Below are 26852 nucleotides of genomic sequence, written 5' to 3'. Positions count from 1 at the left end.
ATAGAAGCTCAGTGCATCATGGGACATCCCCCAGCAGTCTAGGCCTATAGCAGCATAGCTAAGGGATGGTTCAGGGTTCAGCTGAGCCAACCCTAACTGTAAGCTTTGTCAAAAAGTCTACTCTTAAACAGAGAGAGGGTGTCTGCCTCATGGACCAAGACTGGAAGTTGGTTACACAGTAGAGGAGCCTGATAGCTGAAGGCTCTGCCTCCCATTCTACTTTTAAAGACTGTGGGAACCACAAGTAAGCCTGCATCCTGAGAGTGTAGTGCTCTGGCAGGGTAATAGCAAACAATTAAAATACAATACTTCTTGTGAAGGCTGACTCCAAGACAGGTGTACCTTACAGACATCAAGGACATTGAGGTATAGACACCTGTGAGCACACAATACTGTGCTTCCACACACACACACACACACACAAAATGACTGGATAATCATTAATGCTATCAAGACATGTTTTTAATTATGCTCCTTTGTTTGTATTAACCAGCCACCTGTGTGGACCGGAAGAAAAATTTACAACGCTGTATGTGACAGGCCAAAAATGTTTCTAACGTGTGGAATTTCAGGGATTGGTTTGACGTAAACAGTTTTGTTTTTATTTAGAGTCTACACCACCATGCAACCAACCTGCGTGGAACAAATCCTCATTCCGGTGGACCACAATGATAATGGCTACCATTAGTCACCCTGTGAAAAATAGGTCTTTACTTTCTTGTGTTCATGTAGATGTGTGCTGTCTTCATTTAATGTTGAACTTGTACACTTCATACTCTACTCTTGCCAATTCATGAGCAAAACCACCGAGACTGTAATTACCCTGTATAACATACATCCTTACATGTTTCCTGGTACTCTTGTAAAAGTGAGCTATGATATAAAGTAACATAATACAATATCTAACTTATAAACTCCCTTTTCTACTCTAGCCCATTCATAATGAACACTCACCCCCCTATGAGGCTGGGCAAACATCTGATGGGACAAGTGCAAGCACCTATTATTGTGTTGAAGACAGGGGTAAGTGGCTGCACTAGAAAATGGTCATGACTACAGAATCTGAATTACAGTGGCCAGAGTGACTGACAGATTACCTTTGCCTCCTTTATAGTGCTGCTGTGGAAAGAACTCCATTACTATTTTCCTCGTGGTCTTTTTTGTCGTGGTGTTAAGTCTACTGCTCGTCTACATTGTCTACCTCACATTATTTATTTGGAAGTAAGAAGTTTGGGTGGAACCCACGTTACCTGTTTTATCATTAAAAAGTATTACACTTTGTGTTCAAAAGCAGTAATTGTGTGTCTTTCTGTTTATTACATCTTTATTTACATTTTCAGATCTTCCATCACACAGATTAAGAATTCCAATGTTTCAATTCAATTTTATTTATATAGCGTCAAAACAAAATACAGGTTAGAGAGAGGGAGGGAGAGAGAGTGGCAAAGCACATTTCCACTAGATGCAAGATGGAGGAAATAAACAATGACAATGTCAATGATACTAATGAAACAACAACAATAATGACAATATTACAGATGGTGTTGAGCAGAATCATGGGGCAGAGGGTGGTGTGTACAGGTCCAGGCCCTACAGCTCCAAATACCTACAGAGAGTAAGAGGGGAAGAGAAAGTATAAAATGGTGGGAAAGGGAAGATGTTGGGTTAGTAACAGGCATTAAGAATTTCTCAATGAACACAAAGATGGTTTCTCCAGATAATATTGCTGTATTTACACTGCAATACAAACATGCAGACAAAGGCAGATGATGTGGCTTCTCCAGCATCATTTAAATTAATATTTATGTAAGTTTTAGTTTGAATGTATGTAAAACAATGGCAGTCAGAGCCCGTCATTTTTCATCAATATCGCTGAGGTTCTTCTGCAACACAGGAATATATCTGTTATAGGGACTTCCTAACTCTGTTGTAGGCTACAATAAAATAAGTAGTAACTGGTAGAAAGAATAGAAACAAAAGTGCTACATAAATATATACATACATAGGCCAAATATTACTAAAGCAATAATTCTGATTTCATTGAATTTCACTGTATTGAGTGTGGTGTCAGAATTTTCAGAAGAGAATCTCAATCTCTCGTGCACACACTGCCTGTCACAATGCAGCACCATGAAATAAATTAATACAACCTTGGAAGAGGGCACAGTAACTAAGTTTGAAACCCAACATTTAACCCACAATGTCAGTACATTATGTCTACATGATCCCACTTCTCCTTCCAAGACACTGTTTGGTAGAGCTGCACAATATATCGTTTGAGCATCGTCATCGCGATGTACGTGTGCGCAATAGTCACATCGCAGGGCCTGCGATGTAGGAAGCAAATGAACTCATCTAATTCCAAGGGTACCTGACACACGCTGTGCATGCGGACTCTGCATGTGCAGCGATCCACCAATCACATTAGTTCTTATTCAGTGTGCCTCAGCAGACCACGCCCCTGCACATGGAGTGAGTCGCTTGTAACAACATTAAAAAATGAGCAACGAACAAGAGAAAATCACCAAAAACGAAGACTTGGTGCCAAAAAGAAAAGCGACGTCAGTTATCTGGAATTATTTCGGCTACAAGAAGGATGATATTGACCAAACACGTGTTCTGTGTCGACAGTGCCTTGCATCTGTTGCCACAACGAGAGGTAACACAACTAATTTGTTTACTTATTTTCTACTATTTACAAAACAAGGGGTTGTGGACCACTCAAGAATCTGATGTAGAGCTGCTCTTATTATTTTATATCATTTTTGATAAAAAGAAAGATGTTTAGTTTTGCTGTAAAAGATTTCAGTTGTTGAATAAAAGGTTGAATAACCCGTTTATCACTCATTGTTAGTTACTTAATGTAAGTATGAAGCTAGAATGTTCCATTTTAAGATGAAGAGCTCAAAAGGTTCAAAGGTTTGTTTATTGTCATTCAATTCACGTTTGCACATGATAGAACGAAACAATACTCAGGTCCCAGCACAATAAAAGCAAGCAATAAAAGATAACAATAAGAATAACCCATTGTTTCGACCCTGTCTGGGTTTTCTTCAGGCTTGCAAACAAATGCTAATTGTCTGACTGACTTGTGGAGAGATGCTTCCCTTTCAGTGGTCTGAGCAAAGGTGAGATCCTTCTCCTGAGCGTATCATTTTATACCCCTCTACTCTTGTTTCAATGGTCCCTCCCCTTTTCGACGTTACGGAGCAATACTATAGTTCCCCTACAGATTTAAACTTTTTGTACATGAAATAATCTGAATGTAGGTTTTTAAAGTAAGTATGAATTTATGAAATGATCTAATTTAAGACTAACTTTTTAAGGTAAGTATAAATTGTTGTTTTAATTGTTTAACCCTTGTTCAATCCTCCCAATTGCCATACACCTTTTGTCCTCTGGGGTCAAAAATGACCCTGTCTGGTTTGACTGTTATTAAAAGCATATAGTATAAATGTCAATCAATTCTGTGTTACACCTTTCGTCTAACTTCAGTCCAACCCATTACCACAAATTTTTCCCTTTGTTTTGGAATTTAGGGCCAATATAACTTGTTTACATAAAAGTATACCCTGTTTTTGAGTGAAATTAAAATGAAACAATTAATTATTTTGACTTTATATCATTTTGACTATTTGACTTATCACAGAGTGGTATTTGTCAAAGTTTAGTGAGAATGCCGTTTTTGAATCATTTGAATTGTTTTAATGGCAGCACATAATCACACCTGCTGTCCTATGGGGTCAAAATTGACCCCGTCTGGTTTGACTGTTATTTAAAGTATATAAAGTGGATACTTTACCCAATACTGTGTTACACCTTTAATTACAACTTCATTCAAACACATTAACACCATTTCTTTATTCCATTTGAAATTCAAGGCCTGTAAGACCTCATTTAAATGAACTTTTACCTTGTTTTTGAGTAAAAATAAATAAAATCATCAATTATTCTGACTATAGTTAACGCGTCACGTGTATTGATAGATCATCAGACTGGTATATGTCAAAGTAGAGTTAGGACGCTGTTTTTAAACCACTTCAATTTTTTTTAATGGCAGCAAATAATCACACCTGTTGTCCTCCCAGGTCAAAAATGACCGCGTCTGGTTTGACTGTTTATGAAACAAAGTATAAATTATCACCCACCTCTGTGTTTCAACTTTTTAGTCAACTTTATTCCAACTCATTACCTGACATATAAAACATGTCAACATTCATTTCCAAAATATTTAACTTTTCAAAACTAACTTTTCAGAATAGGGAGAAGGAAGAGCAACGGAAATGTAGCTTAATGCTGACCTTGCGTCGCTTGATGTGAGGTATCACCAGTTGTCGCCCGAGCTCATATTCAGGAAAGGAAGTTTTTTTCCCTACACACAAATTCAATGCATTACTCCTTTCCATATATATTATAAATATTATGAATAATAAATGTGCATTTCCTTGTCAAGGTTATCGACACCCCCTTTGTTGTGATTGTAATCTTCGATGATTTTTGGCCTTTTAACCTGGCCTTTTAACCCTCTAGGCGCCAGAGTTTATTTAGGAAAATATTCCGTTTGGATTGTAAGATTTCAAAAGGCTGTAGCTTGGAAGTGGTGAGAGATAAATTCATAGTGTAAATGAGAAAAATATTCATAATGACCTAAAGTTTGTGATGGGAGTAAATTTAATCATCTAATTTGCATATTGTGACGTCACCAGGTGACTGAAAGTAACTTTCAGTAAAACTGATTTTTGAACATATTTACACAGAAAAAAAATATTTATATTGTCATCTCATCCTCAAAATAAAGGAACAGGAGTTTGATTGGAGTAAATTTACTAATCTAATTTGTATGTCACCAGGTAAAATTCAGTAAAACGGAATTCTGAACATATTTACACAGTAGATTTTTTTTTTTTTCATCCTCTCATCCTCAGAGTAAATGAACAGGAATCTGATAGGAGTAAATGTCCTAATCTAACTTGTAAAAAGAAAAGAAAACTCTCGCTGTGATCAGCGTGTGTTGCTTGTGTGACAGTGTGCGCAGCTGCAGCACCGTCAGTCACTCGTCTCTGACGAGCGATTGTCATCAGAGGGCAAATCATCCCCTTCTGAATCGCGATCTGCAAAGATCTGTGCAAGCACCTCATCCACACTGTAAAGTCTTTTGGGCATTTTGTTTTTTATTACAAAAATCGCTGTCTGTCTCTCGATCTGTCCAGCACACTTCCGCCACCGCTCCGCGGCTCTCTCCTCTCCCACTCTGCCCGCTTAGCCGCTGCCGCTCCGACAGCCGGTGTCGGGTTTCAAACTTTTTTTTCTCAGGTATTTTGCATAGAAACACACCCCCAAATGACGTCAGGATTGAAGCTGTATCTATTGGCTATCTAGTGGTAGCAAGCAGTAACAGCACAAGGCAGTAGATTTAAAGATATGGGCTGTTTTAATGAGCAATGTTGCCTGTCGCAATAATGCGACTTTGGCACCTAGAGGGTTAACCTAACCCTAACCTGGCACGGCCTGCTGCCCATATTTTTATCCCATATTTCCCTGGTTTACTCGGGATGTACTGTTTGAATGGACAGCGACATCTGAAGGGGACCAGGCGCTCATCCAGTCACATCAGTGCATGGATCGTACATCAACGGCAAGAGAGACACCCACTTGGTCCCATACGTCTCGAACGGGAGCAAGTTTGTCTCGTGCACGGCGATCTTCTCTTGTGTCTTTATCATCAAATCGAATCGCTCTTGAGATTTGATGAAAATGGTAGCACGGGGGATTGTAAACCTGCGCTCAAAGGGGAGAAGCTGAAACTCGTGCAATGGATGGGAACTGTCATTTAAAATTGAACCACATATGCGCTGTAGCTGTTTTGTATGCAAGGTCTCCACGTTGAGTTGTGGCTCACCAATCAGCCTGCTAGACCACTTTACTATTTGGTTGAGTGAGCTTTTATTTTTCAAAGAGAGGTTCCCAAACCAGGCTGCTAGTGCAAATAATAAAACGGATTCAATAAAAGCATGGTAAAAGAGAGTCATGATGGATTTGTCAATGTGGAAGCGACTCAGTTTCCTCCAACAGAACAGGCACTGATGCCCTTTTTATACACACAGCTTCACAGTTAGTTTCAAATGTGAGTTTTGAGCCTATAATCGTTCCAAGGTTTCCCTCCTCCCCTCTTCTGACCCTGAATCCTTCTCATCAGTTGATTCTTCCTCCTCATTATGTTCAGCATTGTCCTCCTGGTCATTCTTTTCCACAACATGGTTAAAAATGAGCTCACAAGCCTCCTGTGCAGTATAGCGCGTGGGTCAATGACGTGACGCAATTTTTTTGTGTTCTTATGGTTCAGTTGAATTTATAAAAGGTTAAAATTAGAAAATAAACTTACATACATTCTCTTTTTGAAGACCTCATCTAAAATTTCTGGATTTAAATCAATTTTCAGAGAATATTCAGGGGATAATGGCAAAAATGTCAATGTGGTGTAACCATAAAAACTTTGTATCAAATAGTTAAACTTGTTCAAAAAAGGTGAAATTCTCAATAAAACACCCTATCAACTAGTTTGGCATAATCTTACATTTGTGTTGTTTAATAATGAATAAAATACATGGAACACCATTGTTCTGAATATTATAATTAATTTGGGGAATTGTGTCTCTAAAGTCAACTTCCTAAAGTGTCAAGGTGGTGTAACCAACATTTAAGGAGCCATTTTGTTAATTTGTGCAAGAAGACCATGTGACAGGAAATTATATCACAGAGAAGGACCCCTGATTAGCCTAACTGCTGCATGACGAGGTTAGTAACTCTCTTGGAAATCTTGATAATTTGACATTTTTAGGGTATGGTCAGGTGTGCTTAGGGTTACATGTCAAATGGTATGACCCCAGGAAAACATTTATCATTCATAATAATTGTAAAAATAAGTATTTATTTTAAAAAATGTGTTTGAAATCTTCACACCAAGGCCATGTGCTTACATAGGTGTCCATCATAATGCCTGTTAAATTTGAATTTAAATTGAAATGTCAAATGGTGTAACCGGTTTCACCATCTGACTTTTATTACATTCCTTTTGGTTAGAGGCCGATTTTGTCAAATATCAGTAGTTTATGATGCTGATTAAAGATGTAATATGAACTAACTTACTATGTGGAACTATGTTTAAGTGTTGCGTGTTATATTTCTCTTGACGAAGTGGTGATTTATCCACAACTTTATTATCAAAGCTCTGGAAGGTTAGGATAAAATCATTATTTTGCATGGCTTTGATATTTTTTTAAATGTTTAGCTTTAATATATATTTGTATTCCATTCACTTACAATTTTAAGCAATATATAGTGCAATATATGTAATTTCATAATATAGCAGAATGAAGTGGGTGAACAGTGACAATGTTGAACATGAACAGCAGCTTTAAAAAGACTTAAAACTCCAATATGAGAAATGTTAGTCAAAGATTAAAATGTAGATCTGTAAAATTACATTTATTAACTTTCTATTGTTTCATAATTATTGCAATATAATAGAGCCTCTTTTCCCCCAATAGATGCCATTATCAAGCAAAGAAAAAGTGGCTCGTCACAGAGCACGAGTCAGTGCATATCCTGCTGCAAGGGCCAATTACCTTGCCAAAAGGCGCGAAAGGTGGTTTTACACACACACACACACACACACACACACACACACACACACACACACACACACACACACACACACACACACACTTTAAATACTGTGAAAGAATATCAGGTTAAAGTCAGAGTAATATAGTGATTTAGGCTAATTGCTTTTATTTTTCTATTTTACCATTTAGTTATCAAAGGAGAAAAAGAGAGGGAAAGACTAAAAGTACTCCAGCAGCTGAGCTTTCCAAAACAAAGCAGGAGAAGTTGAGGGAAGAGTGGAGAAATTACCAGCGAGACTACAGAGAACAGAAAAGGGTGCTTGCTGATGTTCTCAACTTAACCCCACAATCTATGGACACGTCAGATGAGCAAATTCAGCATCTCGACAATCCAGAGCCTATGCATAATCATCTGGACGATCATGACTATGAGCAGCCAGTTGTAGAGAGACCGCAAGCATACTCAACCCCTGCAAGGAAAGGAAAGGAAAGGAAAGGAAAGAAAGAACAAATATTATAGCTCAGTGCTGAAAGAGAGGGAAAAGCTGAGGTCTGAACGTCGCAAAGTTAAAAGGGAACAGAAAAAAAAGAAAATGGTCAGTGAAAAGAACAAAATGAAAAACAAAAAGAAAGCCTCACAAATGAAAAGAGAGGAAGTGGCCAGCTTTCTCTGTAAGGATGAGAATAGTCGCATGTCATCACGCAAAAAGGATACAATAACTAAAAATAAAATCAAGCAGCAAAGGAGGGTACTGCTGCACTCTCTCAAGGACCTCCATGCACTGTACAATTCAACAGCCATGAGACACCTCAGAAGTCTGCATTCATGTAGGCTCACATGGAGCCTGTATTGAAGGATGCCATAGGCAAGTGATGGACCAGTGACCCAATACAGGAACAAGAAAAACTTTTTTTTTCTCAGCACAGTGCCTTTTCTGAGTGAGTTTCAAAGGGTCACTTGGAATTTCAGTGAGAAATCGCATGGGAAAGGAGCTCCTGATGGAGTGGAAGGGGCTGTCAAGCGTACTGCAGACACAGCAGTCCAAAGAGGCACTGACTTGCAGACAGCTGAGGAACTTTACAACTTCCTGAAGGATCAGCCCTCAAGCATCAAGTACTTTTGGATATCCGAGGAAGCCATTGCCAAGTACGACGAATCAGTCCCAACAAATGTCCCAGCCGTAAAAAGGTACACTGAAAATTCACCAAGTGACCTCTGAAGAGCCAGCTGCGATTCAGTGGAGGGAAATTTCATGTTTCTGTGCAAGACCTGATATCTGCAAGCACTATGATCCAACTGCAGTAGATCTCCGCAACCTGCAATCAGAAGACCTCCCCTCAACATCTACCAACTTACAGCAGGATCTTAAAGGCAAGTTCATTCTGGACAGATATGAAAGTAAGCCTTTCGTGGGACAGGTCATCCAGGTGGTGGGTGAAGAAGTGGAAGTGAGCTGCATGCAACCCTCTGGGTGGGAAGAATGTCTTCACCTGGCCTCATCCACCTGACATCCTATTCTATTATGAGTCTAATGTGCTGCACATAATCTCTGAGCCAGAACATTTGAACTCACGTCATTCAAAACTCATGACAGAGGACTGGAAACATTTCCCAGCACACACACAGCCCTAAACACACAATTCTCCCTCTCTCTCTATCCCTTCCAGCACCACCTCACACACACAACTTTTGACATGTTTTTACACTTATTCATTGCAGTCAAAACATGAGTTCACATGATTTTTTGAAGTTTGTTTTTTAAATTAATTCATAAAATAACACAAGTCCACATGATTTTTGGATGTTTAATTTGTAAAAATGAATTAATCTTGATGTTTTTTCTTCATTGAAAATAATAAACTGGTTTGTTTCAATTGGTGTAACCAGTATTTTTCATAAAAATATTATAATATTCAGGAAAATTCATGTGGAATAAGATGTAATCCTCTATTGCAATGTATTAACATGTTTTTTAACAGTTTATACATAATTTGTCAAATATTATTTAGAAAACAAAGTGTTTTCAGCATTTGTCCTGCTCTATATTACAAGTAGTACACTTGCATACACTCTAGGTGGAAATAAATATTTAATATTTCTCCTTTGTTGTGGTTACACCACTTGACATTTTCAGGAGCAATCAGTCTTACCTTTCGTAAAAAATAATTCAAATGCTATTTCAAATTGCATGAAACCAACATAAATACAAAATATATATTTTAGCAAATCTGATGCAAGCTTTTAAAACATTTTTGAATTGCTCATAATGCAAACCCTTATTTGTCACTGACCCGCCTCTGCCTCCTCATTGTGCTGCCTGTCTCTCTCAGACTAAAATGTGAAATGCTCCAACACCTGTGAGAGAAGACCTTTTTTGTTGTTGTCATAACCGTTGCTTGACCCCACACATCAAACATCCAAGATCAAAGATGTTTTGGAAAGCAGTATGGTGTGACAATTTGCTCCATCGCACCACTTTGTGCTGCAGGGTCTTATTGACCCCAGAGGACAATTGTTAAGGACAAGTAATTTTATTGAACAATAATTCAATCAAATTATTTCAAATTTATTTAAATCATGAAGAGCATAGTATCGGACAACATCCATTATTTTCAGACCATTTGATGAATAAAAAACAAATTTTGACGGGAAAAGATTTAACTTGGGGTCAGAACCCCAAGTCTACACGAGGGTTAAGGTAAGTATGAATTGTTGTTCTAAGTTTTTAAGGCAAGTATGAATTGTTGATTTTCACTTTTATGGTAAGTATGAATTGTGGTTCTAACTTTTTAAGGTAAGTGTGAATTGCTGTTTTCAACTTTTATGGTAAGTATGAATTGTTGTTCTAACTTTGTAAGGTGTTCTGTTTAAGCCGCACGTGAGTGGTCAACTACATGATGTGTGGTGGCGTCTATGTGTCCGCACTGAGCGGGGGGAGGGGCGGGGGTTACAGACACAGCACACACAGACAGAGAGAAACAGGAGGGAGGGAGACGCGTGCGTGAGAGAGAGAACAGCCCCTACAGAGATAACACGCTGGAAAGGTGAGAAAATGAGTGACGGCAGGAGACGCAGTAAAATTGAGTGTAGAGTATGCAAGGCTAAAATCTCATATCGAGCAGGCTCTACAAATAACCTGCACAGGCACATTAGAACTGTACATTCATCGGTGCAGTTGGAAGAGAACCTTCTACTAATGAAAGTGCCAGTGTGTCTGCTGCATCTGTTGCTGCTGCTGCTGCTGCAGTTGTAACCCAGCTTTCATTTTGAATTGAAGACCGTCCGGTATTGAATTGTTCTCAGGGGTTGAGAAAGGGACTCCCAATTCAAACAGACAAGGAGCATCTTGTCCGGTGCCTTTGTAAAGAGTAAAAATAATAATTTCATTGTTTATAGAGAATGTAAACAATCATTTGTTTTCACAAAGAAAGAAAGAGGGAAATACATTTGTGTTTTATTTTTATTTTAATCTATTGATGCAGAGTTAAGGTCATACAGTTGTGGTTGTATGTTGATGGTTATGTATATTTCTATGGTTTCCACTTCCAGCATTTGTAGCATTTCAGTTCAGAAATTGAAAATTGTGAATAAAACTGGATAGGTAGTAAACTGCTACCATAACCCTGGATAAATTCCACTTATTGGTTACCCAGTGTCTACACTACACCACCACAACCCAGAGCTCTATAAAGACAGTTTGTGTAAAAGGCTATGTACTTAAAAATTAATTTTTTGTAGCACTCTGTTGAGTATAATAAGCCATATAAATAATGAATATTTGTACATTAGTAATTAAATTTACACATAATTTTACATTATTTTTTGTAATCAATTAATTGAAGCAACAAAAAATCGGAGGAGCCATTTGGGAGCTGAAAGACCCGGCTCTTTTTAGTGAGCCGAGCCATAAGAACAGGCTCTTTTAAAACAGCCGGAAGTCCCATCACTAACGGGAGGTGCACGGTCCTTCCCACTTGAAGCCTCAATCACTCTGTCCCAACTGGGTTGATGGTCGCGCTGGCGCCTCATGCCGTAGCGTACCTCTGTCCAACCCCCATCCATTGTTTTGTTTTGGAGCTGTGTATTTATGTAATTATAGTTATTGAAATATTATTATTATTATTATTATCGTCTACGAAATGAAAATACATTTATGTATTTTTTAACTAACTAAAATGATCTATGAATTGAAAAAAATAAATTTGTGTGTAAAATGAAAAGAAATTAAATTGTTTTTAAGTATATAAATGAAAAAAGTGTGTGCCAAGGGTGACGTTTTGACCTGTAGCACTTCCTCAAGCCAAGGCGCACTAAAAAGAAAACAAGTTGGCTGTTCTTGACTGGCTGACTGAGGTGCTTCTCTTCCTGTGGTCAGAGCAGAAGTGAGCTCTCTCTCCTACAAGCCTCCTTTTATTACCTCCCGATTTTGTGTCCCTTAAGCTTTAGTGGTTTCTTCTTAGATTGTCCTTTTCACTTCATTTGTCCCTCCCCCTTTCCTCCAATGTTATAATCTCCATATGAATTTAGATAAATTTAGAGTTTTTAAGGTAATTATGAATTGTTAACTTTTTAAGGTAAGTAAGTAGAGGTGTGTAGCACTAGTGTCCGCCAGACACACTATTAAAGCACCGATTCTTGAAACTTGGCAAAAACATGCCCCACTAAGAAAAGTGCTAATTCTGTTGGAAATTAATAACATTTTCATGAATAAAAAGAATCAAGGTTATAATCAGGGGGTCCTTTGCACATATGTAAGGTTCTTTTATAGGTTTATTTTTATATGCTGGCCCATTGCCTACAAAATCAGTTGTCCTCGGATAGGAGAATCATTTCAACTTGATTACAAAAGAATAATATCTTTACCACATGACAGAGTACATTGTAATATGTACGAACAGTGAGTTTTGAACAATATTTACTATTATTTTGTGGTTGCTCAAAATGTGTCCCACATATTCGTCACCACCGTCAGATATTTATAAAAAGCAATAAAATCAGGCAACTACAAGGTCAACTACATTCCTGAGGACCCCATTTTCAAACCTTCAGCTCTACTGCATGCTTCAAGATCAATCAAGCTCCCGTAAGTTTGCTATTTTCTCTTAAACTTGTTCATATTTTTGGACACTGCTACTGTCACAACCATAACATGTCAACACCATCTCTTTTGTATAAAAAATATTAGATTAGATTATGACATAAATGTTTACTTTTTACGAAGAGGTCTGAAGTAGCTAGCAACAGAGGGTAAACAAGATGGCTAATGTGAACAACTCATGCATATCATGTGAAAGAGTAGGTTTTTGTCACCACCGTCAGGTTTTCTGTCTGACGGTGGTGGTGACAAAAACCTCCAAATGGTCCTCAACAGAGGCTAGAATATAATTGTTGATCTGTAATGTTTCATTAACCTCTTTTATATTTTTATTTATGTAATTCCCCCTATATTTCTTCCATATCGTCCAACCCTAGGGGATGAGGTGCGCCTTCCTTCTCTCTCAATTCACTATTATGCCATATTCATTTGGCTTACGTCATTTGGGATGCACATAGTGCACCTATTACCTACGTACATAGCACATAGTATACAATATCCCTTGTAGGCTATGCATCTCCAATGACTAAAGCCAAATGAAAATGGCATGACAACATTTAACCAAATCTAACATTCACTGTAATTGTTATGTGCTTTATTTCTCACTGCGCATGTGCAAGTTACAGGTTTGTTCTGGGGGAGGAATGCGGAAGTCTGTCATTGTTATTGGTGTGCTGAGGTTGCAGTAAAGTCAAGAAAACCTACAGTTGTCATCGTAGTTATTGAGCCAACATTGGTAGTAGAGGATGGCCGCTGGTAACTATAAAGTTCCGCCAGCGTTTGATGAGAAGAAATCTTATGAAAGCTGGAAAAATGAGGTTGAAATCTGGAGACTGGTTAGTGACTTGGATAAGAAGAAGCAGGCCCTGACGGTTGCCTTGTCGCTAATGGGAAGAGCGAGGGACAGCGCGCTGGAAGTAGCCGCAGAGGATTTGAACATAATGGATAATGGAATGACTACACTTCTGAAAAAACTGGACCCTGTGTTTTTGAAAGAGGAAAAGGACCGCCAATACGAGGCGTACACGGAGTTTGACCGGATAACGAAAGACAATGGCGTTTCGATAGTGGATTACATTGTTGAGTTTGAACGGAGGTACAACAGAATTCACCAGTTCAAAATGGAGCTCCCGGATGCAGTGTTAGCATTCAAGCTGCTAGACACTGCGGGACTGAATGTTAAAGATAAACAGTTGGCGCTTACCGCTTGTCCACGCCTCACGTTTGACAACATGAAGGCCACATTGAAGAGGATTTTTGGCGATACTACGCCACAGAGGGGCGCTGATGCACTGCAGGTGAGCGGAGATGCAACTGACGCTGCCTATTACACAAAGATTACCGGCAGAAGAGAAAGTAGGTCAAATATGCAACGTCAAACAGCTGTTCAAGGTACCAATCCGCTTGACAGATACGGCAGGAGAACGAGATGTGCAGTCTGCCAAAGCATATATCACTGGGCAAAGGACTGCCCCCACAAAAATGAACATGCTAAACTGACAGAAGATGAAAGACAAACAGAGTTTGAAGAATGCAACATTACTGTATTGTCTAAAGACACATTGTCTAACACAGAGATTTTCATGTTGGAGTCTTTGGGATCTGCTGTGATTGACACGAAAAATGGCTTGATCATTATGTCAGTCAACTAACACAGGATGAGTTACTTAAAATGAAGGACATAAAAAGTGCAAGACCATTCAAGTTTGGTGATGGGAGAATTGTCCATTCCACAAAGAAAGTGAAAATCCCAGCTGTGATAGCACAGACTAGATGTCAAATTGAGACAGAAGTTGTCCCAGCCGATATCCCTTTGCTTTTAAGCAAAACGTCACTGAAAAGAGCAGGTGCAGTTTTGGACATTGAGAATGACAAAGCCATTATTTTCAAGCAACCTGTGAAACTTGAACTGATATCGTCAGGACATTATTGTGTGAACTTGAGGGATGAGAGTTCCCCAGGTGGAAGTGACATCCAAAATGAAGATGACATCCTAATTGTGACAGAAAACATGACAAAACAGGAAAAACAAAAAATTCTATTGAAACTGCACAAGCAGTTTGGACATGCCTCAGTTGACAGACTGAAAAAACTACTGACCTGCTCAGGTAATACTGATGAGGAGTGCACCACAATCCTGAAGGATATTGTAAAGAACTGTGAGACATGCATTAGATACAGTAAACCAAAGCCAAAGCCAGCAGTAGGTTTACCCATGGCCTCAACCTACAATGAAACTGTAGCTATGGACTTACATGAGCTAGAGCCAGGAGTGTGGTATCTGCATGCCATTGACCACTTCACACAATTCAGTGCAGGGAGCATTATAACCACCAAGAAACCCAAAGAGATAGTGAAGCACTTTATTCACTGCTGGATAAGTGTTCATGGTCCTCCACGCAGACTGTTCACTGACAATGGGGGTGAATTTAATAATGAGGAAATGAGGGACATGGCTGAAAACTTTGAAGTGAAAACGACTGCAGCTTATAGTCCATGGAGCAACGGTCTATTAGAAAGGCATAATCAAACTCTCACTGAAATCCTGTTGAAAGTAAAGAGAGACAACGGATGTGATTGGAAGACAGCCCTAGACTGGGCCCTGATGGCAAAAAAACTATGCACAATGTACATGGCTACAGTCCCTACCAGCTAGTGTTCGGGCAGAACCCAAATTTGCCGTCAGTTCTCACTGATAAGCTCCCAGATCAGAAGGGACTAGCATGGCTACTTGGATGGCCCAACACATCTCAGCACTACATGCTACAAGGAGAGCATTCACAGAAACAGAATGCTCTGAGAGGATACGAAGAGCCCTTCGTAAACAAGTGCGACCCACTGATGACCGATATGAAATGGAGGATAAGGTTTACTACAAACGGGTGGATTCTACAGAGTGGAAAGGTCCAGGTGTGGTCATCGGCCAAGATGGTGTGGTGATGTTTGTTCACCATGGAGGCACTTATGTTCGTGTACATCAATCCAGACTTCGAAAGGTTGATGGCTCGCAAGATATGCTGAGAGAAAGAGATAATCAGTTGATGGGAACTGAAAATGCCACATTACCAGAAACTGGACTCTATAAAAATAAGACTGACAATAAAAGTGAGGAAGAGGCACCCTCAAATGATGAAGATGCTGAGGATAACAATGAGCCCCCTCACACATCAACACACTCAAATACTACTTGTGAAAGGACTTAAGCTGAAAACTGGACAAGTAGTTACATACACAGACAGTGGAAGTGACCAAGTACACACTGGAAAAATCCTCAGCCGGGCAGGAAAGGCCACTGGAACGCACAAAAACTGGTACAATTTACAGTACACAGAGCCTGAGGAAATTGCTGGTACAACTGGATCAGTGGACTTAGGACAAGTAGACAATCTTCAGCTGGGTCCATCTGAACATGTTGAGTTATGTGCAGACTGCCATAAAGAGGACGTACTGATTGTGAATGATGAAGCCTTCATACCTGCCAAACACGCTGAACTCAGCAACTGGAAACAGAACAATGTGTTTGAAGAGGTGAAAGATGAAAGTCAGAAATGCATCTTTACAAGGTGGGTGTGCACACTCAAGGAGACACCAGATGGTGTTGTCCCTAAAGCCAGACTAGTTGCAAGAGGCTTTGAGGAAATGAACACTGAGGAGCTACCAAAAGATTCACCTACGTGTGCTTCAGAGTCCCTAAAAATGATCATGGCTGTTATATGTCAAAAGAAATGGCAGCTGAACTCCATAGACATTGAAGCAGCCTTTTTGCAAGGTAAAGAGTTAACCCGAGATGTCTACATTCGGCCTCCCCGAGAAGCTCAGAGCAAAGGAACTGTGTGGAAGTTGAAGAAGTGTGTTTATGGCCTGACAGATGCTTCTCTGTACTGGTACAACAGGGTAAAGGACATTATGCAGCAGTCGGGAGGTACTGTTTCAAAAGTTGACCCAGCAGTGTTCTACTGGTTGGATGACTCCTACCATGTGATGGGAGTCCTTGCTTGTCATGTGGATGACTTTATCTGGGGAGGTTCGGAAACGTTCTCCATGACAGTCATTTCTCACTTGAAAGCTACTTTTCAAATTGGACGTGAAGAACACAACAGCTTCAGCTACATTGGGATGGAGGTACTCTCTGTAGAGGATGAAATACAGGTGCAACAATGGATGTACATAAAAAATCTCCAACCCATTCATGTGGACCCCACGAGAGCCCCCCCCTAACAGACACTGAATATGATATGCTTAAGTCAAAGATTGGCCAAATATTGCGGGTGGCGAGGCAGAGCAGACCCGACATAATGTGTGACATATCCATCCTGGCGTCAAGTACAAAGCATGCCACTGTTCAGACTCTGCACTGTGCAAATAAACTGATCAGAAAACTAAAGTCAGAGGAGGTGACTTTGAGGTTTCAGTACTTGGGAAAAGACAGCGCCCTAAAGCTGGTGGTGTTAAGTGATTCATCCATGGGAAATCTTCCAGATGGAGGCACTCAAGGTGGGCACCTGATCATGCTTATGGGAGAGGTTGGAAGATTCTCGCCTATATGCTGGCAGTCAAAAAGGATCAGGAGAGTTGTTCGGAGCACTTTAGCTGGAGAGACTTTGGCACTTGTAGATGGCATCGACAGTGCAGTCTTCCTAGCTACACTGTACTCAGAGATCACCACAGGTGACTGTACAAGCAACAATTTGCCTATAGTGTGTGTAACTGACAACCACTCTCTTTTGGATGCTGTCAAATCCACCAAATCAGTCACAGAGAAAAGACTCCGACTAGAGATCAGCAGTGTCAAGGAACTCATCCACTCTGGGACTATTCAGCAGATCATGTGGTCAGCAACTAAGGAGCAGCTCGCTGACTGTTTGACCAAGAAGGGGGCGTCTGCACTCGTTTTGCTGAGGGCTCTCAGCGAAGGTGTATGGCAGCGTAAAAGCTAAATGGACTAAACAACAAAGTTTTTTTTACTGTTCTACTTTAGTTATTAAAGCTGAAACTTTAAACCTGGCTATCTGTTAAGGACACTAAAAAGGAGAAAAATAAATATTTTCTTTGCACTGTTTTTCTTTAAAGAGAAAAGGGGAGTTTGTTATGTGCTTTATTTCTCACTGCGCATGTGCAAGTTACAGGTTTGTTCTGGGGGAGGAATGCGCAAGTCTGTCGTTGTTATTGGTGTGCTGAGGTTGCAGTAAAGTCATGAAAACCTACAGTTGTCATCGTAGTTATTGGGCCAACAGTAATTCCCCCCAATTTCATAGTCATTACACTCAACTTTGACTTTATGTATTTTAGGAAGTTATGGCTAGGCAGCAGCTATCTGTGGAGGAGAGAAGGAGAAGAAACAGGGAATATCAAAAGAAGCGTAGAGAGAAAACACACAGTGATGCAGAGTTAAAGGAGGAATACCTCAGAACGGAAAGGCAAAGATGGAAGAAGAGGGTGGAGGAAAGGAAGATAAAAAATATCAATGACTTGAATGAAAGGGAAAAGAGAAGTCAGAGAAAGGCTTGGAAACATAGTCAACAAGTATCAAGAGAACGTAAGAGAAAGGGCTCAGATCACCCAGAAACTCCCCCAGACAGTCCAGTGGATCAGGCCATACACAAGCCAGCTTGGAGTAGGCAGGCTATAGCAGGAGAAAGGGAAAGAAAGAAAACAGGAGCGAGATTCTCTAGAGAGATGAAAGCTATGAGAAATAAACTTCAAGAGGTAACAAAGGATAGGAACAGAATGAAAAAGCGTTGGGTATGAGAACAAGCTTGGAATAAAAAAATACAAGAATCCCCAAAAAATACAGAGCAGCTGCTGCGGGGAAGCCAACTCAAAAACCCCTCCATTAAGAAAACTCTGCTGTTCAACAACACACTCATTCATGAATTGAAACAAAACAAGTCTGCCCACAAGAACAAGAACTTGACTCTGTCAGGCAAGGTTCTCATATAACACACTGCGGAAGAGGAGGCCTACTGACAAAAAACACATTCAAGCAATTACTCAGAAGGTTCAGGATTTCTACCATAATGCAGCAGGAATGACAACTGACAAACAGGACACAATCACACGCAAGAAAATAAAGCATCAGAGAATGATTCTGACTGATACAGTATTGAACCTCCACAAGGAGTTCACCAAGAAGGAACCGAGAGTGAAGCTCAGTTATTCATCCTTCTGTGCCTTACATCCATTCTATGTCACAGCACCAAGACCGTCGGATCATAAGACACGCCAATGTCAGTACCATGAGAATGCTAAGCTGATGCTTGAAGTCCTAAGAGAAAATGGTGTCGTCAAGTCTAGCAAACCGGAGGATAGTTTTGAACTTGTCTGCTGTTCACAGACAAGCGAGGCATGTCTTCTGCGCTCCTGCACCCGGTGTCTCCACAAACATACACTTCCCACACCACAGCAAGACCAGACCAATGTTGAATGGCAGCAATGGGAACGAGTTCAGGATCAAACAGCAGATGGGCTCCACTTCAACACAAGACTTGCGATGCACAGTGGCACGCTGGGAGAGCTTCTCCAACGATATGAAGACAAACTGAAGACAGAAACAACAACACACGTGTGCTCAGTTCAGAACCAGACCCATGGATTAAAGCAAAAAAAAATCTTTTGACTGAAATGTTTTTTCGAGCTGTAGCCAAGTCATATTCCCAATTTGTAATTTCTGAAACATGTTACAGGGCATTTTACTTGACACGTGCTAAAAAAATAAGATAAGATTTACAGCCTCACCCCACACCATGTTCTCTAATGCAGACATCAAGCTTAAATATTTGACCAACAGTGTTTTACAGGAGGATGATCTGAACAGCTGTTCTATTCACACTTAAAATGTTTTTTGTCTTTTCAATGTAATTTTCAATCTATGAAATCAATCTGTGCCTTTTTTTTGCCAAGCTTCTCTCAAGTTTTACTCTTTCAAATAATCAACCACCTACAGAACTTTTCGGTACGCTATTTTTCTACTTCTTCTCATCATCATTATCATTAATTATTATCATTAATAATATTGTTTAAAGTGAGCCTCTTATCGTTTAACAGAAAAATACATCATACATACAGCAACTTTTGCAGCCTTGTCAGTCTGATGGCGAGTTATCACCTGTCATCACTAACATACTGTTAATAATCAAAGAAGCTCTGAGGCTTTGTTCTATATGTTATAATACAAGATTTAAGCATTGAGCTACAATCAGGCAACATTCATGATTTTGTACAGTTAAACTAACCAAAAGCTTCTTATTGATCATCATTATAAAGTTTCAGGGCGTTCCTGTAACCATGGTAACTCACGGTGCCAGAGGGGAGGGAGAGACGCTGAATGAAGCCGTTTACACAGATACACTCCAGAAAAAGTCCAGACTATAGCTGTTATTTCACACATGTAGCACACAACAGGGGACTCTCCGTGTCAGACGAGTTCTCACATGCCGACTAAACTCAATTGTTAACGTAGCAGCGCGATGAGTCCGTGTTGAGATCCCGCCCTGTGTGGGTCACAAGAACAAGAAGAACTTTTCTCTCCTCTGCAGTGTCCCTCCAACTCTAGGTTTCAAGAGAACAACCAGGAACTTCTTCCCCACCTCACATGGGAAGGGAGCCCCAGACGGCATTGGAGGAACTGTGAAAAGGACTGCAGACAGCCTTATACTGCGGGGAATGACATTGTAAATGGGAATATCTTCCATGAGATGGTTGGCAGAAGCCTCTGCAGCACTAAGCTCCATCATTACTGAAGCTGACATGCAGCCATACGATGCACTCCTTTCTCAATCACTAAAACCTGTACCTGCAGCAAGGAAACTCCATCAGGTCACACCAACACACCGAAACGACTCTGAGATCCATTGCAGATCACTGTCCTGTTTCTGCAGTGAGCCACAAATGTGCAAGTGTTTCAGCCCAACAATATTCCAGGTGACTGCCAACACACCAAGGGTACAGGTTGAGGATGATGGTCCTATACCAATGCAAAAGAGGAAAGGTCCTTTGGCAATGTTGAAGGAGGAAACGGAACGGGAGGAAAGTGAGCAAGAACCACTGACCAAGAGTGGTCCTGACGGGACTGCGACAGATCTATCTGCTGATGTAGTTCATTGCAGAGATTGGCTTGCGGTCATTTATGACCAGAACTGGTGGTTAGCAAAGGCTGTCACTGTGGACTCATCATCAAGATGTGGAAGTGGAGTTTTTCCACCCTCATGGGCCCAACACACAATTCTATCCAAAAGGAGGTGGAAAGGATATGTGCTTCATACCATTTGACCATATTCTGGTCAAACTTGTGGAACCGTCATCACCAGGTTGTGTAAGCAGGACGAGGGAGATATACAACCTGTCTGCTGAAGTCATGGATTTCATAGAGGAGAAACATATACACCATATACTTCCTGATGAAGCTAAATGAGTGGTGGAGTGATGTAAAACAGTCAGGGAATACTCACAGGGGTTCACAAATTATTATTATTATTTTTGTGCCAGATGTGTTTTGTGGTATTTACACAGAATGCTTTCTGTAATTTGAAACATTTCAGTTTACAGGGTCTGTACACATTTTTCAACGTCAAATTCAAGCACTTTTAAGGGTCATTTTCAAAATTTTCCAGCACCTTATCGCTGGGGTAAAATACATATCTACAGGAATATATATACTCATTTTTTTTTTTTTCACTTTATCACAATTATGTACATTGTATTACGCTGTAAACATCTAAAATTATGTTTCATAATAGCACAAAGTTTAAAAATTAAAGGAGAATACAAAGTTTTATCCAAAAAAAGAGAAGCCACTTGACGTTCTTCAGGCACACTCTCACCGAGACAAAGAGAGACCTGAGAGGACCCTGTAATTTTCCTTTTTTGACATAGATTTTTATGTTTCAAAATGTGTCACCTATCTGTAAGAAGTCTTGGCTTGCCATCTAATCTGGCAGAGTCAATATATAAAATAAATAAATAACTTTATTAGAAACTTTATTAGAAGTAAGTTATGAAAAGTGGAGAAAAGTGAACATTCCCTTTTCACACTTAAAGCTCTTACAGATGTCAGTGCCTGGTGTGACGTTACAGAGACAAACTGAACAGTCCCGTTTCTGACTCTGGAACTTTCAGCTCTGGTGTTAACCAGTGTGAGTGACTCATCTGCTGACAGCCTGTGAGCAGCAGGAGAGATGCTCTGTGCTGCACAGAGCGCTGTTCGCTTATTCATCAAAGTTTATTAATATTGAACGTGTCATCAGTCCAAATTGCATCAAATTCGACCTTCTCCTCAGCCATCCTTCTCTATTGCTACCAGGCTGCATGTGTGACGATACACACACAGGCCATAGACTGCATACACAGACAGTCAGGCGCTAACTTAGCTAGGTCATGTAACGTGATTAATGGTGCGTTGATTATTCTTTAGCGTGTTATGGTTTCCATATTAATCACATGCGTTAACGCGTACTTTTTTCTACAGTCTATGGTTAACACGTTAACTTTGACAACCCCACATTTTATATAATTTAGTCTGTAAAACCGCTAATTTAGCTAACGTTAGCGGTTAGCATAAACAAAGTGTTAAGGTGCAGCGTTGGTCTAAGTTACTCAATAAGTCTTAACTTCCTTTCATGTGACTGGAGAGCACAGGCTCTCCCATTGCACAAATGCCTCCTGGCATTTTGTCATCTCTTGCTCTCTCTCTTTGAAGGGGGCAGGGCGGGGTTACACACAGACTGGCAGGTCGCAGAGAGGCTCAGCGGAGCCCAGGCAAAAAAATCTCCACATAAGGTTCTCTTACTGATTTTATTTCTCCTTGTTATAAGCAAACTATCCAGTCTGATCCCAATTTTGTGAAAAAGACAGAGTTATAATGTCAAGCATTTTCAAGCACTTAAACTAAAATCCAAGCACTTTTCAGACCTTGAAAACACAACATTGACATTCAAGCACTTTCAAGGATTTCAAGCACCCGTACGAACCCTGAGTTTATGGAAAAGAGACTGTAAGACGTAGTTATTCATTTATCTGTTCTTCACGTCCAATATACAGTTTAGTTTACAGAAGAATATGATCTATATTATTTTATTAGTGAGGGGCACTACATGACAGTTAAATATGAGGTCAGTGAGGAATTCTATCTTCTTGCTACTGGAAATGATTTCTTTTTTACTTATGATGATTATTAAGGGGCACTTTTATTAATGATAGCCTATTGCTAATTCAACATGTTTCTTATTGACTGTTTGCCACAGTGCTCACTAGGGCTGAACGATTTATCGTTTTCTGATCGAAATTGCGATTTCAGACAACGCGATCATGTGATCGCCAAAGCTGCGGTTTTTGCAGCGCTCCTGACTGACCCAGGATCTGTTGTGTCAACTATTTTACACATACATGCCGTCTCTCTACCATCCTGCCAAGCTCACCAATCAGAAGCGGCATGCTACTCGTGGACAGGTCACGCTAACCAATCAGTATTAACCTGTTCCTTAACGTGTTCTGAAATGGCTCCAGCTGGACCAGAAGCGGAGTTAGGGGATTTAATCCCGAAGAAAAACAGCACGTTGGTCATTTGGAAGTATTTCGGGTTTGAGACGTGCACCAGAAACAGGTACTGTGCAAAACCTGTCGTGCTAAAGTTGCAACATCCAGCGGAAACACAACCAATTTATACCGGCACTTGAAAAATCAACACAGGCATTTGCATGACGAGTGCATGACGAAAAAGTCTGGTGAAAATGATACTCAGGCCCACTGTAGCAAACAGACTACAATTACAGCATCTTCTGCCAGAGTAACTCCGCATGATAAGAGCAGCCACCGGGAATTGTTTTGTATTTTATTTAAAGGAACTTGGGGCAGGATCAAGAAATAAGACTCAATAGTGACACGACGGCCTTTGTGGCTGTTAGGGTAACTGCAGCCATCAGCCATGCATGTTTCTTGTTAATAAATACATTTGGAAGCAATTTTTAACTTTAGTTTTCATCCTTGCATTAGAGTAATAGCATTTAATGTTTTAATGTTACTGTACATTGTGAATATTGCACTGAAGCTTGATTTGAAGGAAATCGTGAATCAAATCGAAATCGCAATACCTGCCAGAAAAATCGCAATTAGATCTTTTCCTAAAATCGTTCAGCCCTAGTGCTCACAATTGTTATTTGTTATCTGTTCTTCACGTCTAATATACAGTTTACAGAAGAATATAATGTATTATTTTATGAGTAGGGGACACTAGATGACAGTTTAAGATGATGTCAGTGATGCATTGTACATTATTCCTACTGGTAATGACTTTATTTTTTACTATGATGATTTATATATTTGATGACATGTAAGTAAACGTATGATGTTAGATCTTTTACACGTGAAACAGTATAAAAAATGAACAAAATTGAATATTCAACATTTAACAGCATGTGTACTAAGAATGCCAGATAATGATTTAAAAGCTCTAAATACATATTAGACCAAATAAATAAAAATTAATTTGCTTTTTATTGTGTCTGACAGCGTTGACAATAACTGGAAAAACGCCTATTTTATGAAAAAATTACAAAATGAGGAGGTTGCATCGGTACATTGCTGAACAGCCAAGACCTTGGTCTATAATGATATACCTTCAGATTTTGTAATTTAACTAACTTTTTATTTTCAAAATTAAAACCTGTTTTATCCAAATTCCCAAGAATCATTGAAAGCCACTGGACCAGTTCTAGGTTCTGATGGAGTGGGGCGACAGGTTCAAATTAAACCAGAGACCAGGTTCTTTAAAATTAAAGCCGGTACTTTAAAGTCAACAAGAACAATAAACATAACAGTGTTCAGACAGTGTCTAAGGTATCCTGCAGGTACGGGTTAGGGTTGGTATTCACTTTCCCTTTTTCAGGTTTATTTTCCTAAATAAGAAATATTCTTCCTTAATAATTCATCCAGGTAGGATGATTTAAATTAGAGATTTTGTTATGTTAGACCGGTCTGTGACTAACTATCTCAATTTATGGTAATAGGTTGCACCTATTTTGGTTTCCTTATTGTTCTATTAATTCCATAAGTAGAAAAACCTTTTCACCATTTAAAGGCATCTAAATCCAAATAAAGTGAAACAATATTACACCTTAAATTACAATATTGACAATTATGAAACAGAATGTAAACATGTAACACTTCAGTTCAAGTTCAATAAGTTTAAGTTCAGTTCAGTTATTGTTCCAACTCAGTTCAGTTCAAAAGAAATATCTACAACACTCCTACCTCTCTGGCAGCGAGTTTACCAGTAATCCATCCGGCAAATCCTCATTGAAGCGATGAATATGAAGGTGAAGATGAAGATGTCTTTAAGGAACGTAGTCTGTGGGTTTGTTCGCCATCTTGTGTCCCACGGTCGCGTGCGTACGTGCTGTCTCCCGCACCGAGGGAGAGTGTCTCTCTGGTCAAACTTCATTCAGGAGCAAGCAAAAAAACCTGACCTGTACAGCAGGCCATAAACAAAATAAATTACTCTGTCCATGCAAATGAAATAGCCTTTTACAGCGAGTTTAAATCATAATGTAATGTACATAATGATGTAATCTTTTTACGTGAAATAAAACTCTTTGGTCGATAAACCGCAGACTATTAGCCGCTAAACAGTTTAGCTAAGGCTAGCTCTCTTTGCTAGACCAGTCACTCATTCAAGTGCAAACAGTACAACGAAGCATCAATAAAACGAGCTGAAACTCACCAAAACCGCTGTGGCTTATTCAAACATGGTCCTCATGAAACACCAAGTAGATGGGTATTATTTTCCAGGCGTTAAACCAACTGTCTTTGTAACTATTTCACTCCTTAATTTCTCTGCTTCTCTCCCCTCCCCCCTTCGATCTCAGCTCTGCTCAGCTCTGGCCGGAGCATGCGTAAACACGGGCAACGGGTGCCTTAAAGGGGAAGCGTCATCACATTTCTTAAAGGCATTTTTAAATCATTGCCATTAAATTATTGCCGAATCTGTGTTAAAGCAACACTAGGTAGTTTTTCGACCTTAAAATAATGTTTCTAAACTCAGTCAAGTGGTAGAAAAACGGTTAATAGGATGAACGATGACGTCTCTGCAGCCTGAGGGGGGTCGCGCCGGCAGAAACCGCACTGTGTAACTTCCCAGAGCGGGTTTATTCGTCAGTGGATTTAGCCAGCAGCTACTTGGATTTTTTCGTAAACCAACGCCATAGCCGAGCCAGCTAAAAAGGCCAAGAAGGTATTGTCTGAGGAGGCGAAGAAAAGAAAAAGAGAAAGTGATAGAACAGAGCCCGGACACGGATAAATACTGGACTAGCTTACACTCGGTGGAGCTGAAAGAAGAAATGGGTTTCAAGACTGATGGCGACTTAGCCTAGCCTTGATGCTACTGGATTTGTAAGTCATATATTACATATATACATATTTATTATCTTACCGACTTTTACTTTGAGTTGATTTGTTGTTATGTGGTGTTCATTGGGGCACTATTTGTCCACAGTTTATAACCGTAATAAAGCCTGGAGATAATCTAAAGCTGTCCGTTTTGATAGCTTGCACGTTTTCATGTAGCGACTGTAAACGATGACTAACTTACTAAAACACTATGAACATCTTGTCTCGAAAAGTTGCAGATTCCTTAGTTCATGCAGATAATCAACATAATTGTTGAACAGTGTGGTCGGGAGTTAACGTTAGGCTATTGTTGTTATCGGTAACGTTAGCAGGCTACTTACTGTTGTCGTACCGAGTTGGTTGTAGTTATTACACCAAACACAATGTGAACTTGCGATTGTATTCGGTAACTCCCAAAAACATAGTTATATTTTCAGATGTTACTGAACACATTCATTTCATTCATTCATTTTTTCAGACGATTTCGTGATTCGCCCGCTCCGTCAACAAATTCACGTGTATTCATTTTCCCCAGGGATGCTCATACAGCAACAGTATTTACGACACTGGTAACAGATAATTGCGCTTCTCAACCAGCTGGGGGTAGTAATGAGTCCAAACTACCTAGTGTTACTTTAAGTGGCTCTTAATGAAATGAATGCATTTAATCCAAAAACATATTGATGCTTCTTAACAAAATAACCATATTTATGCCTTTAAAGTAAATATTTATATTGTATCTATTTTCCTTCTC

At 39.7% G+C, this 26852-nt stretch overlaps 1 long non-coding RNA gene across 1 annotated transcript; it reads right to left on the bottom strand.

The window, feature by feature from the left end:
* Window positions 1-1364: 1364 nt before the first annotated feature.
* LOC141008504 (uncharacterized) lies at window positions 1365-25531 on the bottom strand. The gene is made up of 3 exons (XR_012180078.1): window positions 25434-25531; window positions 24965-25179; window positions 1365-1606 (listed from the first exon to the last, which is right to left on the bottom strand). It is a non-coding gene; the product is annotated as an uncharacterized lncRNA (long non-coding RNA).
* Between the last annotated feature and the right edge of the window lie 1321 nt (window positions 25532-26852).

The sequence above is a fragment of the Pagrus major genome, chromosome 14 (genome assembly GCF_040436345.1).
Source record: "Pagrus major chromosome 14, Pma_NU_1.0".
NCBI lineage: Eukaryota > Metazoa > Chordata > Actinopteri > Spariformes > Sparidae > Pagrus > Pagrus major.
This window is presented reverse-complemented; position numbering and strand designations above follow the sequence as displayed.